Consider the following 6,671-nt stretch of genomic DNA (forward strand, 5'->3'; position numbering starts at 1 on the left):
GACACTGCAATGGCCCAAGTGCCACCTTGAATCTTTCAATGTGTATGACAACTCAGCCTCTGCTTGGGTCCCCATTCCAGGTCATCCCAGCTGTCCCCTGCCTCACAACTCAGGTCTTTCCACCACTCACATCTAAGAGCTTTCTCACAGCAAACAGGCGAAGGTACAGAAAGAAGAAAAACCTGCCAAGCTCTCTGGAAGTGGTGGTGTGTGAGTGGGGTAGTGAGCAGAAAAGTGTAGGGGTTCCCAGACTTGTCATCACCCTCAGGAGGAGAGGTGGGACTCAGAGGGCAAAAGGGACCAGGAGGTTGAAGATGTGGCTAAGTGGTTGGGGACTTGCCTAGTAAGCATGAGGCTCCATCCCCAGCACAGCAAAAAAATAAATAAATAAAGCTGGACCAAGGCTAGGTGCAGTGACTTAAGCCTATCATCCCAGCTACTCAGCAGATGATCAAGAGGATCACGGCCTAAGGTTGACCTGGGCAAAAAGTGTGAGACTGGATCTGAAAAATAACTAAAGCATAAAGGCCCCCCTCTCCCTACCTGACTGACAGATAGATGGTCTAATTTCTGATCTGCTGTCATTGTGAGGGGCAGAAGCAGTAGTCCAGGGCTCCACACAACTGTTTGGCCAGTGTGGGGCCAAGGGGTGAGGGGGAGACGGTGATAATGCCCCCCAGAGTCTGAACCCCTAAGAGGAGGACCTGGACAGCCTCCCTCACATTTCAGCCCAGCCCAGCACAGGGCCTGGCCCATGTCAAGTCAAATATTGGCACAAAGATTTCAATAAATATTTGTTGACTGAATGAATGGATGCATGAGTTTGGCACCAGCCTGGAAGGACCCTCCACCAAGGGAGGCACCTCAAGCAGGACCCAGGTTGGGCGGGTCCTTCCAGTACCTGGGCTTCCACCTCCCAGCCATGGGCAGGTGTCCTCAGTAGGAAGCAAAAGAAGCAGAAATAATAAGATCGAGGTAGAGACTCACGGATGGAGAGGAAGACTCAAGGCACAGGCTGACACATGGACAGGCAGCTGCAGAGACAGCAGCCTGGACAGCATTGCCCCCTCCCCAGGGCCTCTCTTCACACGTTCATGCCCACCATCTCCATGGTGCTTTGTGGACTCTACAGGTGGGAAGTTATTGTCATTATCAAAGGTGGCCTAGAGGCTGCCAATCTGCCTCCCCATCAGCTGTTTTCTAATGTCCCCTGGAGGGGCTTTCTTGGGGAGATGAGTCAGTGGCTGCCAGGACTGATTCCACCTTCAGGGGAAATCTGTTTTCCCTGTTGACTCTGCCAATAACTCCTGCTGGGCCCTTGGACCACTCCCTGCCCCTTTCAGGCCTCAATGTCCCCTTCTGCATTATGAGAGGGGGCATGAATTTCTGTCTAGTCTGACATTCTGGGCTGTAGGACTCAGGAGGGGCAGAATGCTGCTGTTGCTGGTGTTTGGTCTGCCTGGGTCCTAGGTGGACCAGCCTCTCCCTAGCTGAGACCTCCTGTCCAGTAGGCCCTAGTTACAATCCTCCAGCCAAGAAACATGGCCCAGTCATCGGATCCATTTGTCCACCTCTTGGGCACAGAGGGTGAAACGGGAGAGCAGTAACAAATACTCTAAGGCACTTGCAGTTTGCTGAATGCCTACTGCCAGCTGGCCTTTATCCTGAGCGACTCTATGAGGCAGATGCTCTATGAGACCTATACCTCAGGGAGAACACCACAGCCAAGAGGGGTAAGTGAATTGCCTGAGGTCACAGCTAGTAAGTGGCAGATCTGGGACTGGAACTCTTATTTAAGCTCTGAAACCCATGTGTTTCAGAGCTTAATGAAATGGAGGAGTCTTAGAAGGGCAGGTGGGGGTGGGGCAGTGGTGAACAAGAAAAGAAACAGGGTGGAGAGAAAGTCACATTGCCAGTGGGCAGCAGGAGTCACAACTGGGGCAGGCACTAAGCCCAAGGTCACAGAACATGGTCTCAGAGGTGGACCTGGGCCAGACCTGCAACTCCGTATTCCCTACGCAGACTGCCTCTTCAGCCACATAGTCCAGGACTGAGGCCTCAACCCTACTCCCAGCCCCTTCCCAGGGGGAAGGGGCTAAATACACACACCCCAAAAAGTTTCCCAGAAAGGCCAGACCTGGCGATCCCAGGCAGAAATCCCCCCCACTTCCTCCTCCCCTGCTAGGCAGGGTCCAGCCATCCCCAGTCCCCTGCTCCCTCCTTACCCTCCAGGGACAGCCTTACTAGCTGTTTGTCATCTCCATGGTAACAGCTAAGGGCTAGTCTTGGGAGAGGAGGCTTCTGGGAAATGTAGTCTCCTGTGATTGCCCTGGAGGGAGGAGGCACCATGTGCTGGAACAGAGAAGTGCCAGTGTGAGAGGGCCAATTGCTAACATTTCAGGAATTTTTGTGAGCCTGCCATCAAACATGGCATTATTAAAACTTAAATGATACAACCCTCCGAGATAGGAATTATATTAAAAGCAAAAGTATTATTTGACTGTATTTTACTGTCACCCATGTACTGGAAGTTGCCATACAATGGAAATACTTCATAGAGCTTCTTTGCCATCTTCCCAATTCGCTTTGGCGGTGTCCGCACGATAGCTTAAAACAGGCCAGGGGCTGATTAGCACCTCAGAAATTGGCAAAGGCCACAGACCAGGGATTTTTCTCTCAGGAAGCCAATGATTAAACAGCTGTCACACTGCCTCTGCAGCATGGGTCCTGGGATGACCGCATGCCGTGGGGACAGAGTCAGGCTGCCGGGCTAAGCCCTGCATCCTAGGCTTGGCTGGGCCTCTGAGTGTGTAGATAGCCTTACAGGCCCATAAGTTAGCAGCCTGAGGAGTTTCTTTTAAAATTCAGAAGCGAGCCAGGCACCAGTAATGTGGTGTAATCCTGTAGTCCTGTTTATTTAGGAGGCATAAATCAGGAGGATTGTGGTTTAAAGCCAGTCCCAGGCAAATAGTTTTGAGACCCTATCTCGATAAAACCCATCACAAAAAAGGGCTGGTAGAGTGAAGGTAGAATGCCTACCTAGTAAGTACGAGGCCCTAAACTCAAACCCCAGTGCTGCCGAAATTAAATAAATAAATAAAGATTCAGAAGAGAACCGGGGATGTAGTTTAGTGGTACTGTACCTGCCTAGTATGGGCAAAGACCTTAGGTTCCGTTCCCAGCAACACACACACACACACACATCAGAAGACAAAATGAACAGAATAACAATGAGTATATGAATTCACCCTGGCTTCTAATCATTTTTGTACTAGTACAATCATAAAATATCATTTTTACTTTGTTTTTGGAGAAAGGGGCCCCTGAAAGTCACAAAGTGGGCACGTGTGATACTGGGAGTGTTAGCATCCTGACAAGGGTGTATAGCTGCTATTATTGGTAAAAATTTAAGAATTGCCTTGATTCTCAATAATAGTGATTTTTTTCTTACTAGTTGGAATATTATGCAGCCATAAAAATAGAGAGTGAAGATTGTATCAGTCAGCTTCTGTTGCTGTAACAAAATTTTTGAGGTAATCAACTTAAAGGGGGGATGGCTTATTTTGGCTCACGGTTTGGAGGTTTTCATCTGAATCTGTTGGCCCTGTTGCTTTTGGGCCTGTGGGTAGCACAGTTTGTCACAGTGCTCCTGGCAAAGAAAGCTTGTTTACCCCATGACTGGGAATGAGAGAGAGGAAGAACCCAGGGCCCTTCAATCCCCCTCAAGGACATGCCTCCACTCACCTAAGATCTCCTTCTCGGCCCACTCTTAAAGAGTCCACCACCTCCCAGTAGAGCCAGGGCCGGGGACCAAGCCTTAACACCTGGGCCTTTGGGAGAGGTTCAGATCCAAGCACTGGCTAAATTAGATGTGGGGGAGGGCAGAAGCTCATGAGATGGTGTGTGGACATCCATTTGTGTACACAGAAGCCAGTGATTACCTGGCGGGGAGGTGGGGCAAAGGCAGGAGGGGAGAGGGTAGCAGAGAGCACGGGATGTGTTGGGCTGCAGGAATGGAAGATGGCTTTGTTCCCTTTTATCCTGTGCACCATCTCATTCCTTTGCAGATTCATTTCCTGCCTTCTCTCTCTATCCCACCTCCTAGAGGCAACCATTCTGATGTGTATTATCGTTCTGCAAGCTCTATGATATCTGCAAATGATACTGAGTCTCAATCCTTTTGCTGCTTTTATTTTCACAGAGATCTGTTTTTAAGATCCAGTCATGCTGCTGTGTGGATTCAGACTCACTTCCCTTCCTCCTTCCAGTGACAGATAGCAGTGCAGGGCCTCCCAGATCCCCCCAAGTTCTGCTTTGTCCTGGTTGAAAAACACAGAATACCCTGACTTCCTTCTGACCTACCAACTTCATGTTTTTCCCTAAAGTCTTGAATCCAGCAAGGAGCCTAGAACATTCCCAGGCACTGATAAAATTATTTTGTTGTTGCCTGAGACACTGAAAGATCAAACTTGTTGATCAGCTTGTAGAATCTAGTCCCAACACTGAAGAAGCCAAATTCCTAAAACTCTCATATGAACTCCAGAGCCCCAGTCCCCGTTCGAGGCGTGCCTGGGTAGAGCATTGCCTTACTCCTGTGCGGGAGTTCCTTTGTCTGTACTGTGTCGCTGTAACAAGGTATTCGCTACTGGACAGCTTTGTAAAAAAGAAACAAGTTGGGGATTTTGCTTACAGCTCTGAAGATGCAGGGCCCACATCTGGTTGTAGTCCCAAAGTGGCAAGGGGCGTCACACTTCCTGTCTGTGGTACTGGTCAGTCTCCCTCTTAAAAAGCCACCAAAATTCAACCACGGGGAGTCCACCCCATGATATTATTCAATCCTAATCAATTCCCCAAGACCTCACCTTTGATGCCACAGTGGGAAGCTTCCATCCTCTTCATACCTCCTGATGGGAAGCCTTGGAGGGCACTAACCCCAAACCCCATCCAAACCATGGCCTCCATGATAAATGCATCAGGTAAGGCAGGCTTGACCCTCCCTGCCTCCCAAAATAAGAGGGAAGTTGGGGGGGGGGGTCCTGTCCCTTTTAGTTGGCAGGACCTATCTTCTTATGTCTGCTAGTTCAGTAGGGACACAGTGAGAACTCATTGTCATTTTAGTGGGATTGTCAGTGTGTGTTCCATGCTACCTTGTTCCACGTTTCCTCCTCCGAGATGGGTGAAGACCTCAGCCCGTTTCCCATTAGGGAGGGGCCTTGGTTTGAAGTGACTCTTGGGTTTCAGATGGTGCAGTTACCTTCGCCCATTCTCTTCAGTGGCCTCACTTCTTATGTCACTAAGTTTGTTGGTGTGGGGTCTAATGTCTGGTGCTTGTGAATTTTTGTTTGCAAGTTCTTCCTTGCCCTTCAGTCACAAAAATATTGTCCTTCATTAACTTTACAGTTTTGCCTTCTCACTTAGACTTTTAATTCACCTGGAGCCCACCCCTGTGTGAAGGATTAGTAGGTACCTTTTTTCATTTCTGTCCCCAGCTTTCCACCATCAGCAGACAACCTTTCCCTTCTTGGGGGTGTCACCTTTGTCGTGGTTTGTGTCCCCCAGGGGAACATGGGTCTGCCACTGGCCTTCTTCTTGTTCCTGCAGTCTCCATGTGGGTATACCACTTTGGCCTTGTAATGTCCTTACAGCTGGAAGTAAAGTCTTCCCTCTTTTGTTAAGGTTCACTTAGCAATTTGAAGCTCACATACCTCCATGTACATTTTACTTAAATTTTTAGAGGAAAAATTATGTCAGAATCATTATTGGAATTGCAATGAATTGATAAATTTGTGAAGAATTTCATATCTTCTAATGTCAAATCACCTGAATTGAGAACATAAAGCAAGTCAGTCTATTTCCTGTATGTTTGTGAAATTGTAATGAAAAGATACTGGGCACGAAGAAACTTGGGCAGAACAGAGAACCAGGCAACCCACCATGGTGGATCACGTCCCCTGCAGCCCAGGATGACCACTGGCAAAGCAATGGCTTAGTCACATTCCAACCAGCAAGGGGCCAGGCATGGGTAGTGCCGAAGCCAGCATCTCACTATTTCCCAGCCTGGGGCTGCCACTGTTCTCCCACCTTCCAGGGCAGGAGGTGGGGAACTGGCCCAAGGCAGCTGTGGAGCAGGCAGTCAACCTCAAGGCTGTGCTCACAATGGTGACAAGGTCCCTTCCCAGCTTGCTGTTGCTGCCAGCAATGACTGAGGAAGCTGTCTGTCAGCTGTGGCTTTGTGGTGTATCAAGATCTCCCTTGGCCTTTTGGTGCTCTGGGAGCCACGTTTTCAGGGACCTCAGGCCATGAGGTACCCATCAGCCCCTGCCTGGCCTTGGGGGAGAGCCCTCAGAAAAGAAGCAGCCTCCCCGCCCCATCCAGTGTTGGCCACACCTTCTCACCTGCACTAGGAAACCCAGCCACCAGGGATGTGGGTTGAACCTGTCTAGGCAAGCTAGTCCCAGGGTTCCCTGGAGACTCAGGGAAGGGACAAGGTGACATGTTTTTTCCTTGGCCTGATAATTCTTAAACCCAGGGAATATTCTGGGAGAAAGGGCTGGCAACGAGGAAAGCCCAGTCCTGGCTTCAGCCCAGTCCGAGAAAGGGCTTTGGTTGGGCAGGGACCTCTCTGGGACCCCATTTCTATGTCCTAACACCTTTGGCTGGTTGCTCTAAAA

The sequence above is a fragment of the Castor canadensis genome, chromosome 15 (assembly GCF_047511655.1).
Source record: "Castor canadensis chromosome 15, mCasCan1.hap1v2, whole genome shotgun sequence".
NCBI classification, from domain to species: Eukaryota; Metazoa; Chordata; class Mammalia; order Rodentia; family Castoridae; genus Castor; species Castor canadensis.